The sequence below is a fragment of the Pteropus alecto genome, unplaced genomic scaffold (assembly GCF_000325575.1).
Source record: "Pteropus alecto unplaced genomic scaffold, ASM32557v1 scaffold5, whole genome shotgun sequence".
NCBI classification, from domain to species: Eukaryota; Metazoa; Chordata; class Mammalia; order Chiroptera; family Pteropodidae; genus Pteropus; species Pteropus alecto.
In genome coordinates, this window is record NW_006441953.1 from 385779 (window position 1) to 397829 (window position 12051).

Consider the following 12051-nt stretch of genomic DNA (forward strand, 5'->3'; position numbering starts at 1 on the left):
AAAAAACAACAGACTTGGGTTCTTTAGAAATAAGTTTATTGATATTTTCTGCATTAATCCAATTCTTGATAAAATATTTATTTTTGGTATTTTTTGCTTATTATAATGGTTCTGATATATTTTTTGCACTTATATTTCTTTATAATTAAACAAAAAATGATTTGCAAATCTTTATAGACATATTTGTGAGTATGTTTGCTTTAGTATTTTAAAATTATTTTTAAATAGATAATACAGAAACATAAAATCAAAAGGTATGAGAAGGCATATATATTGTCTAATCTACCTGTCCACCTTGTTCCCTGGACACTTACTTTCCCTATTCAGAAGTGATCACTACTTGTATTAGCAGTTTTTCTTTTAATGAAACCCAGAAATATTCTACCCATACACAAGCTTATAAACACAAATATAGTCATAAAGATAATTATAATTATTGTTTTTTTTCCCTAATGGTAATATGCTACATAATAAAGCATTTTTTTTTCCTCCTTCTGTGTAAGTCTTGGCTCTGATCACCATAACAATATTTAGAAAGCTTCCTGGTTTATGTTAACAGCTTCATAGTATTCCATTATTTGGATGCATCAGAATTGACAGTTCTTTATTATAGTTGCGATTATATCCTTTTACATTTGTGGTTTTGTGCATGTGTGTATTCATCTACAAGACCTATTCTTAGAAATAGAATTGTTGTGTCAAAGGGCAGGTACCCATGTGATCTTGATGGATACTTCTGAATTTCCCTCCAAAAAATAAATGTCTCAATTTATATTCCCACGGGCAATATAAATGGGCCTGTTTCAAAAACTCATTCCAAACAGTATATTAGCAAAATTTTGGGCTTTGCCAATTTGGCAGGTGAAAGATAATATTTTACTGTTATTTTTAATTGTATTCTCTTATTATGAGTGACATTGACCATCTTTTTGTGAGTTGAAGGGCTATTTGTCCATTTTTGTTAATTATCCATTAATATCACTTGCCAATGTTTCTAATCAAAAATAGGTAACTTAAGATAAGTTTGACACAGGTTTTTTAAATTATGTAAAATAAGGGCCAAGTAGTAGTCAGAAATCAAGACAGAAGGTTTTTAATCTAAAATAATTAAAGTAAAACTTTGGAGGAATTTTTAATGATCACATTTCCTTCTGCATTTCATTCTTTATCTTCCTTTTCCTATTTGCCTCTTTCTCTTCTGTCTCTTAGCTATTCATGAAGCAGTTAGAATTTTAATATACTGAGTAAAATTTCATGATCCTTTTGTGTAAAAGAAAAATAATTCAGAATTCTGTATTTATTAAAAAATAAATTAAAAATTCACATATTATTTATGTCAGAGTTCTTAGTTAAAAGCAACAGAACTGAAGATGATTTAAACACAAACAGGGGCTCTAGAATCTCTGGCAAGCAGGTAACCAGGCTAACTCATCCATGAGTTATGGTTAGAGTCATGTTACAGAATCATGAATCCACCATAGTTGCTGAGCGCTGTTCTCTGTGGCTTGATCAATACTGATAATAGACACTGGGGGTTAATGGAGCTTATGCAGCTGCTCCTGTTACCCCAGAAACTGGACGTAGCTGCTATTGACTTCTGTAGCATGGATTAAGAGCAGTCCTTGCTTCTTTGGACCCATAACATCTGATTTGGTCAGTATTGGCTATGTCTGGTTTGCAGCCTGGGTCAGGTGTCTATGCTTTACCTAAAAGGAGGTTTGGAAACCAGTATCAAGCATTTTTAGTTTCTGTAGTCAGTGTCAAGTTTTGCCTCAAAAGATGGGGCCTCTATAATTGGAAGAGTGTTTAGATTCTGGATGGTCAAAAAGATTGACAATTGTCATCAGCAGTTCTCATCTAATTTTCTTCGGGCAGAGGTCTTTATAAGACTGACACTTGAGAATCAACTAATAAATACTCTATTTCTTCTCAGGCCTGAAATATTGAGGGCTAAGGAGGAAATAATCCTTTCTCTTATCACATAGTCTCATCAAAGTTTGGCTGGGACAGGAAATAAAGGGATGCAGTTGGAGAAAGAGCTGCCAAAGCCAAAATGTATGCCTGGAAGTACCAATTTTCAATTCTTTAATCTGATTTTTAAATTATACAATCTATTTCCATCTGCTTACTTTTTCTCAAAAATAATTTAACATGCTAACATTTTCTGGGTGAAAATAATAATTTATTGGTTTTGTATTTTCTAGAATTATAACAGTTGAGTTAGGGCTAGCCATGCATTTACACATGTCCTAAAGAAAAGTTAATATAACTCCTTTTCCTCAGGCTGATTGTATTAGTTTGTAAGAGTTGCTGTACCAAAGTACCACAGACTGAGTGATTTAAACAACAGAAATTTCATGCCTTATAGTTCAGGAGACTAGAAGACCAAGATCAAGGTGTTAGTAAGGTTGGTTCCTTCTGTGAGGGAAGGATCTGTTTCCTGGTTGTCTTCTCTCACGTCTACACATCGTATTCCCTCTTTATGGTTCTCTGTGTTCAAAATTATTTTTATAAGGACACCAGTCATATTGGATTAGGACCCCATCCATATGATCTCATTTGACTTCCTTACCTCCGCAAAGAGCCCATCTCCAAATAAGGTCATTTCGTAAAGTGCTATGGATTAGGACTTGAAGAGATGAATTTTGAGGGAGACATGACCAACATTAAACTGGTTGCTGATCTTAATAAAATGTGTGTTTAGGAGAGGAGGAAGGAAGACTATAAAAGACTCTGTGGGATGTATTGGCTTCTAATTTGGGAAGGAAGCAGTGCCAAGGGTCAGGAGTGAAAATAATAATGGCATTTCCAAGTTTGGGAAGGCCCAAGAAGACCTTTCAGTATACTGTCTGTGGTTGTGATCATTTTAAAGAATAATATGCAGCATGATCTAGGCAATTAAATAGAAGTAGAGTTTTGTAGGTATATGTCTTGTACAAAGCACCAAAAATCTTTCTTTCTTTTTTTTTTAAATTTAAAAAAGTACGACTTCGCTAGTTCTCTCTCAATTTACAATATTGCCATAAAACTTCATCCTACTAACTTTATTGATTTTTTTCTTTAATTATAAGAAATCATATGAAAAATCTCAAAAGTCATGAGTATTCTCAACATGGATTCATCCAATCAAATCATATTTTTGAGCGCCTATATAAAAAGCAAGATGCAATAAAGAAAAGTAATAGAGTCAGAAAATTTTGATGGAATCTTCTCTAATCCAGCTGCCTATCTACCTCACAGGACTCAAAAACAATAGTGTAAGCTATTTAAAGTTCTACAAGTCCAAGGTATTTTTATATCAAACCATAAGCAGAGTCTTGCTTTTGCTTTTAGATTACTGAGACATCTAACAGATTCTCTAGTGATCTCAAGCACCTCAGAATTAAAATGGAGATAATATCTGCGTTGTTTGAAGGAATTAATAGTATAAGCAAATGCTAGCTTTATTTAAATAGCTTTATTAAAATTACAGCCTTAAGATTTTTTAAATAGACTGGAATCTGAGACCGTTGACTCGTTCCTCTGAGTCTCCATTGTACTTAAGTCTTTTTAGGTTCCTACCACATTCCATCATGCATTTTGGAAAATTACAGATATATTTCACAACTTTGGCAAATTGTACATATGTGTTATATTCTCTGCATCAAACTTATGGGAAGAATGTATTCTATTCACTTTTATTTTCTTTGGTAGCTTCCTCTTTTGCACCTTGCTTGAATAAGAGGTCCCTATAAATGTTGTTCTTTGAAACATTTGAATGTGAATGAGCAAAGCAGCCACATGATGGCAGCATGTTAAAAGAATAATGAATTGTTCACTTGAAGCTGTCTTTTTAATTTTAAAAATCTATATGAACAAAGAGGAAAACCTCAAATCTATCTACTTAGTGAACCCCATATTCTAGTTGATTCTTACAGATGCAAGAGTTAAGGCTAAGTGACGGTTTCCAGATCTCAAAAATAATAAGGAGCAAGAGAACAGAGAGCTCCGAGTTCTGAGATTTTTAGCTTGAACCAGACAATCACACTGTGATTCATCCTTCAAGCTGCATGTTTTTTGTTAACAAGTAAGGGAATTATTTGGTGAATTGTACAAAGAAGAATGATAATTTATGGGTGTGACTAATTTTAATGTCTAGTAGTTATACAAGATGTTTTTGGTTGCTCTGCTGATTAAATAAAAGAAGAAAAACCTGTCAGCTATATACATGTATGTGCACCAAAACATTTCAATGATGAATTTGAACCACCTCTTTGCCTTGTCATCTGTGACTAAGAGTTTTTATTTAATTAGTAAGCAAATTAGTCAATATTTGTTGAAAATCTATAACTGCATGTTAATTGCCTAGGTGGTGGGAAGAGGGTGGATGTGGGGAGACATCCTTGTGTTGGAAAAATCTAGGTGTAATTAATTCAGGACCCCAAACAATGTCACTAGACTTGTATTTTTCTATTTCAAACTCTTGGTTCTGTTTTGTTTTGCATTGACTTCATTTTCACCTAGGCTTACTTTTGTGATGGTGAACATGACTCCAGGCTATATTTAGCTGATGGTTTAGCTATTTAAAAAAGAGAGATTTTTTCACAATGGTTTCAGCAAAACTTCTGGGGCTGGCTTCCATTGGCCGGGCTTGGGTCACTTACAAATTCCTCAGTCAATCACAGCAGCAAAGAGTAAAAGAGTTCTCTTATTTGCTAGGCCAGTCACAGGCACATGATTGGACCCAAACTTGAGCCGCTTTCCTCTCCATTAACAACATGGACTGCAAATACAAGAACACAGGTTTCTCAAAGGAAAATCAGAATTCTGTTACCAAATTAAGGAGGAAGGAATGTTAGGCAGGAAGGAACAATAGTTGTCTACTAAAAAATTTTTAAAAGATGCAATCCCTGCTCTCAAGAACTTTATAAACTTGAATCATAAGCTGAAGAAATATTATAATCAACATTTTATTTAAATTGCTTAAGAGTTGCTGAAATACTTATTTCGCATAATCCTTATAAGTACAATTTTAGGCCAGTCCTATTTTGTAGTTAAGAACAAAGAGATATATAGATATTAAATGATTTGCTTAACTGCTGCTTATCAGACTCAACATAGAGCTTATGTCAAAGTTGAAACTCATATTCATATTTCCCAAAAGACAGTAGTTCTGCCTATGTACAACAGTATGGAGTGCCTATGAGTATCAGTGAGTTAAAAAAATGTTTATATTATATGACCTAATATGCAATAATCAAGCTGTGTGTCACATAGAGAAATCACCTTGCACAATGTTCCTCAAATTGTGGTCTGCCAATGTCATAATTTCTTGGGGTCTTTGTAATAAATATAATTTCCGGGGCTTTATTCTTTAGACTTCCTGAATCAGAATCTCAAGAAATGGGGTCTCAGTATTCTTAAACAAGAGGCTCACGTGACTTTTATGCACCATGATGTTTAAGAATCTCTGGCTTAACATATTTAACTGCATGTAGCCTAGAAACTGTAGACTTATAGAAAAGAAATAAGAGATTCACAAGATTCCTCTCAGTCCTTCCTTCATGGTTTGCCTTTTATTCTGGTTATCCTTCCTTTTTTTTTTTTTTTTTTTAAGAATTATACCATCATTACATCTGATTTGTGACATTCTAAATTAATCAATGAAGTGAGAGAGCATTCGTTTGCATAGCAAATACTTTAAATAAAAATTTAGAGTTAGAAAGGACCTTAGCCGGACTGTTCTTATGCTCAGATAAAGAAACCGATTTCAGAAAAGTAAAGTAACTTGCTTAGCTAGGCAATAAGTATGGAAAGCCATTTTGAAACTACTCATTTTTAAACGACTATTTCATTTGGGGAAATGGTCACAAAAGTCAGTTAGCATTTAAAATTAGAACCCAGCTTTAGTTACATTTAATTGTGTGCACACTGGAGCATAGAATTCAATTTCAGAATCCTGAGTCATATTTTATGACTTGTCTCTATTAATAGTTATTGGACATTTGCTATCGCTCTACATATGTTCCTCATTTAATCCGACAATGCTATGAGTAAGTACTAGTATGCCCATTTGATAAATGAGGAAAGCTGGGACATGAGCAGATTAGGTAACCCTAGACTGGTATTTCTCAAAATTTTATGTGCAAAAGAATCACCTGGGAGTCCTGTTAATAAGTAAATTCAGATTCAGTAATTCTGGGGGGTTAGGAGGGAGACCTGAGATTCTGCCTTTTTAACCAGCTCCCAGGTGAAGGCCAACATTGTTGGCTTGCTGATCACACACACAAGGTCTTAGATCACAAAACTGTACACGGCAGACAGACAGTGTCTTAACTCTGACGGCAAAGCCCATGTACTTAACCCCTGTGTGGAATATGTGTGTTAACCTTTTCTTAATTTAATTTTATTGCACTATGATTTACATCCTACAGATAGAGGAGTGAGGCCAGTTCTCACTGCATGTACATTTGTGATGCAACTTTACTCTCGATGAATATCTAGGGAAACAAAGCACTACTGGAACCATCCTCGCCCCAGAGGCTATCTTTTCCATATCTGCCTTTTCTGGGGCCACTGCTCCCCAGAGGAAAGACATAGGTGGCAGTGACAGCTGCCACTTCACTTATTCTTTTGAGTCACAGGTTTTCTCTTGATCAATGAATAAAGTCATTCAACTCTGACTTACTCTTCTCTGACATTATATACATATGTATATATATAATATTTATGTATACATATGTTGTCAAATGAGAAAACAAACAATTTAGTAACAAGTTTGATGTCCTTCATTCAAGGGAAACAATGTGTGGTTTGGGGGACTATAGTGCCTCATGATCAGTGGAGCACTGATTCCAGAGGAGTTTTGGGCAAGAACAAGTTTTATAGAGATTAGAAAAGGCACCCGGGAAACAGGGCATGAGTGGCTAGGAGCTGGGGATTTCCTTGTGAGGCCAGCAGATCCTGTTTTCTAATGTCGGAGAGCTAAAGCTGAGTGAGAGGATTGTGTTTGGTGTATGTTAGATTTCCTTGACAGTGAGGTGTTTCCTGAAAGTGAAGGCTAACTTAGGCTTAGATTTCTGATGTGGCCAAGACACTGGGGTGGCCTCCTTTCTGCAGGTCTCAATATGCAAACTAACTTTATCAATGTAATCTAGCTATGTGTTACATTTGCTTCATAACTTCTAGCTTACTTTACTTTCCATTTTCCTTGGTGTTCGTAGTTCATTTTCTTCTGATTTGTCTTTTTATCCTATACTTTTTTTGTCCCAAAATACTTCCTTTTCATTATAGTACTGTAATTTTAACAGTTACTAAAAATGAAGAAGACTCAAGTTAGCCACACTTCATATTGTATTTCTTTGATAAAAACAGTCTCGAGTGGAGGATTTTTTTTTTTTTTTCATTATTTTATTTATCTTCAGGTGAGATACTTTGACTGACTTGGTTTGTTCAAAAAGAGGGACAAGGGGAAATAAATCTGGGTGTTTGACATAAAAAGAGCTAATGACAAAGCTATTTTTAGGAAAAGGGCCATTTTGTCTTTTCTCTGTTATTCTTATGTCTGTTTAATATCTCTGTTCTCTGGTTCTTATCTTTAAAAAGCAGCTGCTTTACCTCAGGCATAATCAGAAAAGGAAAACCAGCTACTCAATATTGCCTGGGCTTGGAGGGAGAGTAAAAGGGAATAGAAATGGAGAGAAAGGGAAAGGAAAAATAAAGGACCCCTGGAGAATCCCTGCTAGGCCAAACAGCAAAAAACAAACAAACAAACAAAAGTCTTTTGCTATTCTGGTGAGAACTGACAGAACCTAGAAGCCAACTAGGTAAGAAAAAGATGAAGCCCTTCATGGCTCAAAAGCTGAAAAGAAGATCCCAGGCAAGTGACATAAATGCCTCGAGAGTAAATCTGCCCAGGAAGTACAAGGCGCACACTCCGGATTCGTGGAATAAATGGGAGGTAAGTGCTCAAGTCCAGGACATGAGCCAGAAATGGAAGGGAGAGAGAAACACTGTTAATTGTAAATCTAAATTACTTAAAATAAGAATTACACTGTTTTTCTACAATGTTCCATAGTTAAGAGTTTATATATGAAATATTTCAGTTTTTCTGGAAAATATACTGAAGGTAGATTTATTCAAGATTGTACACATCAAAAACTCTCAAAATTTATATGTAAGCACAAATTTGAACTTCCTAAATCAACCAATTAATTTATTTACAAACGACTTGCAAAGTGAAAAACTCATTAAAAGTCAGTCAAAATAATTATTTGACACCAGATTTACATTTTTTCATTTTGTAGCTAGTTGCTAGGAATCACATAAACACAGTCTAATTTATACAACTTAGCTGGAAAAATAGATAACAAATATCAATTTCAGTTAATGTTCTATCTTTGGCAAATTAAGTTTAGTATTGAAAATTTAGAACTTTAAAAATTGAAATTCTGTGTGAGAGAATAAAAATATACTATCAGATTTGATTAGTAGCGTACTGGGCTCACTCATATTTTAACATACTCTTATCCTAGCATGTTGGAGAGCAGATTATTTAAATACAGGTAAATAAAGGTGATGGGGACCGCAGAGGTGATGGAAGGGGGAATGTCAGCAGTTTTGTGATGGTCAAGCAAAGATAATGTGTTTATTAATAGATGAAAAAGTGCAAATTCACCCTTATTTTAGACATCTATTGCAGCTAGACATACGTCAGGCTCTTTAAGGATGCCAGTATTGATTTATATTACTCCCTATAGCTCCATTTAAATATATCACTCTATATCTCTACATTTTGCGCTTACTAGATGGCTAATGGACATTGCACACCTGATATTGCCCAAAGAAATTAAACTAGAAGGACTTTTAGAGAGCACAAAAATTCAACTCCCTGCTGTGAACGTGCGTGCGCACACACATGAGCGCACACATGCCAAAGAAAGTTAAGGAGAAGCTGTGATGCATTCCTGAGAAGTAAAGCCGTGGAATATATGAATGGAGAACCTCAGTTTTACAGAATATTCTTACACAGAAACTTTTGTAATTGCTGTGCTAACAGGCAACACTGATGTCTGAGTGAGAACAATTATATGAAGATTATAAGACTATAGATATACCCTTATGCATAGTTTTTAAAAGTTTTTAAAGAATGGTAATATATGCATATTATTCCAATTAACTTCCTATTACTAGCCCCTACCCCTATCATTGCTACTTTCACACACCCATTCTTCCTTAGAGGCAACCACTGTTATCCATATCGTGTGTATGATTCCTGAGATATTACACAGATTTTAAACTCTTTCTTCTGTCCCTATGTTGAAACTTAAGAGGTTCAATTTTCTATTGACTAAAAATAACAAAATGGAACTGTAATTTTTGATTCCCATCCAGAAACAATTTCCATTTATAAGCCCAGGTAACAGAACTTGCTGGATATAAGTGAAATCGTCCTGATCCCCTCTCTTAGGAGATGACAATATAAATAGCCTCTGACGACAATATAAATAGCCCACCCTAGAAAGCTGTACTTTTTAAATGGGCCCTATTTCATTAGTTCATTGCCTGCTAATTACAATTGAATCCAAATGAAAATGTAAAATGAATGTGACTCCCTTTTATAGGTTGAATGATAAGGGTGGCCCTAGCCTGTGAAAGGAAACAGATTGCTCTTTGTTTTTTGTTGTTATACCCAAGGTTTCCTATTTGCTTTGGGTGAATTATCACCAGCCACATGAAAAAATACTGATAAAAAAAAAAAGATCCAGAGAAGCTATGCGTCACACTCCCTCCGCCAACCCCCGCCAGGTGCAGACTGCTGATAAATTTTTATAACTATATTGTCTGTCTAAAATACCAGTCATTAATGATTCAGCAATAGATCCTTTGAATTCTAAGAACTTTAAAATCAATAATTTCTCCAAAATATCTATAGTTTGCAACCATTTAAAACTTACCAGGATTGTACAGCAGAAAGTCTTCATTAAATAGCCATGGCTCTTAAAATAATGCCAAAGTTTTGCTTTGTTTTGGCATTATTAGTTATTAGTTAACTAAATGCCAGCACTATATTAGTTCTCAGTGCTAGAAATGTGAGCTTAAATTGGAACAATTGTGACAAACATGCCATGATGACAATGAATGATGAAAATGCTATTTTCATTTTCTGCTCACACCTAAGTTGGTCCATATAGCAGACCAAGAGGTGAACTGCTAGGTGCAAGTAGGACTCTGCAGTTAGCAGCGCCATTTAATTTTGGCAGAACAGTTTTATATACAGTGATAGTATTCAAGGTGGGAATGTCACATCTCAGAATGTAGTTTAATAGTATCACTGACTATGAATGATTATGCTCTTAGTGTGTGCCCGCAGGAAGTCTAAACTGTTTAACATTTATTTTCCTAGGACAGCCATCTAAGAGATGTTAATTTGCTATTATTCTTAAATTAAATTTGAATTTCTGAAGATGAAGCAGTCATATTTCTTCCAGTTTTTAAACTAAATTTTTATTTTCAAAGCCATACAGATACACAGTTTAAAAGCCAAGTATTTCGCAAGGCTTATAATTTAGAAATAGCAGTCTTCTCCCACTTCCTTCCCCTGATAATTGCTCATCAGAGAAAACGACTTTCATCTCTTTTAGATCTTTCTCTTGGTGTTTATTGCCATATTTTAAAATAACGTTCATTTAATGCAATTTTATTTAGTTTCTATACTAGGGATCAGTTTTTATTCTTTAACTCTATTAATTCTATTAAACTCTGTCTTCCTGCCCCTCAAATGTAAAGTTCCCCTCTCCTAGTCCAGCCACAGCTCATTTTCAGCTAAATCAATATTCATTTTTCATTATTATGACCATTTAAATATTATTCATAGCTCACCCATGTGGTATATTGTAGGGGGGTGCAAGTTCTCCTGTATCCTCTTAAGGTGCTTGGTTGGGTCTGAAAATTAAATAGTAAAAGACTGAGTAACATGAGAAAAGTATATACATTATTTAGCACAAGTTTCCTTGTGAAGAAAATAACCTGAAGAAAGAGTTAAACCTAATTGTTTTTATGCTAGGTTTGATGAAGAATGGATAGTTGTGGAGAAATATGATAAGACAAAGGGTATGAACCCATTCATTTGGATTCTGGGTCTCAGAGGTAAAGATTCTCCATTCCTGTGGTATAGAGAGAGGCCTCTCCATGAGGTTTTTATGACCTGTTTCAGGGGAGAAGGATGAGAGAAAGTCAAAACACCTTCTTCTGTTTCCTTTAACTCTTTCAGCTTAAAATATTCAATATGCTAAGGTGCCCTATTTGGGGGTATCCTTTCCTGAACCCCATCAATATGATTTTAGTTACTTTCTTCTATACCTTTGTTTTTTAAATAGCTATAATTTTATGTTTATATGATTAGTTTTCCATGTGCTATGTCTAATTTATCCTTTATTGCTTTACAAAGTATTGACTTTTTAAAAATATATTCTAATACTTTGAGTAATCTCCCAGTTTCCCCATATATGTTTATTGCACCATCTTTCGTCCTGCTTCTCCAATCTGGACCATTTGTCTACTCCTCCTCAGCTGGCTTCCTGGGATTTCCCATTACATCATCCTGGAAATTCCCTCTGCCCTCCTCCTGTACTGGATCCCTCCTTCTTGGATCCCGAGACTCTTCCTCCTTGGTTTACTCTTCCATTCTGGTGGAGCACATCCTCTATTAACTTCCTTCAAGATTGCATAAGAGATCAACTTTAAGATGTTTGTGTATCTAAAAATGAAAATGACCTAATTCTACCATCACGCTTCTTTTATAGTTAGATTAGCTATACAATTCTAGATTCAAAGTACTTTACTCTTTTTTTTTTTTTTTTAAGGCGAGGTAACCCTTGGTTGACCTACAGATTGCAAGGACTTCGTTAGCTTACAATCCCTTATTTTTTATTTTTTTCAATTTATTTTTTTATGCCTACAGCACCTGGTCTTCCTAGGTGGTCTCTCATCCAAGTACTAACCAGGCCTGACCCTGCTTAGCTTCTGAGATCAGACGGGATCGGGCTTGTTCAGGGTGGCATGGCCGTAGAC

At 34.9% G+C, this 12051-nt stretch overlaps 1 pseudogene; it reads right to left on the minus strand.

Annotated features, from left to right (window-relative positions):
- Positions 1–11932: 11932 nt before the first annotated feature.
- On the minus strand, positions 11933–12051 carry LOC112485741 (annotated as a pseudogene).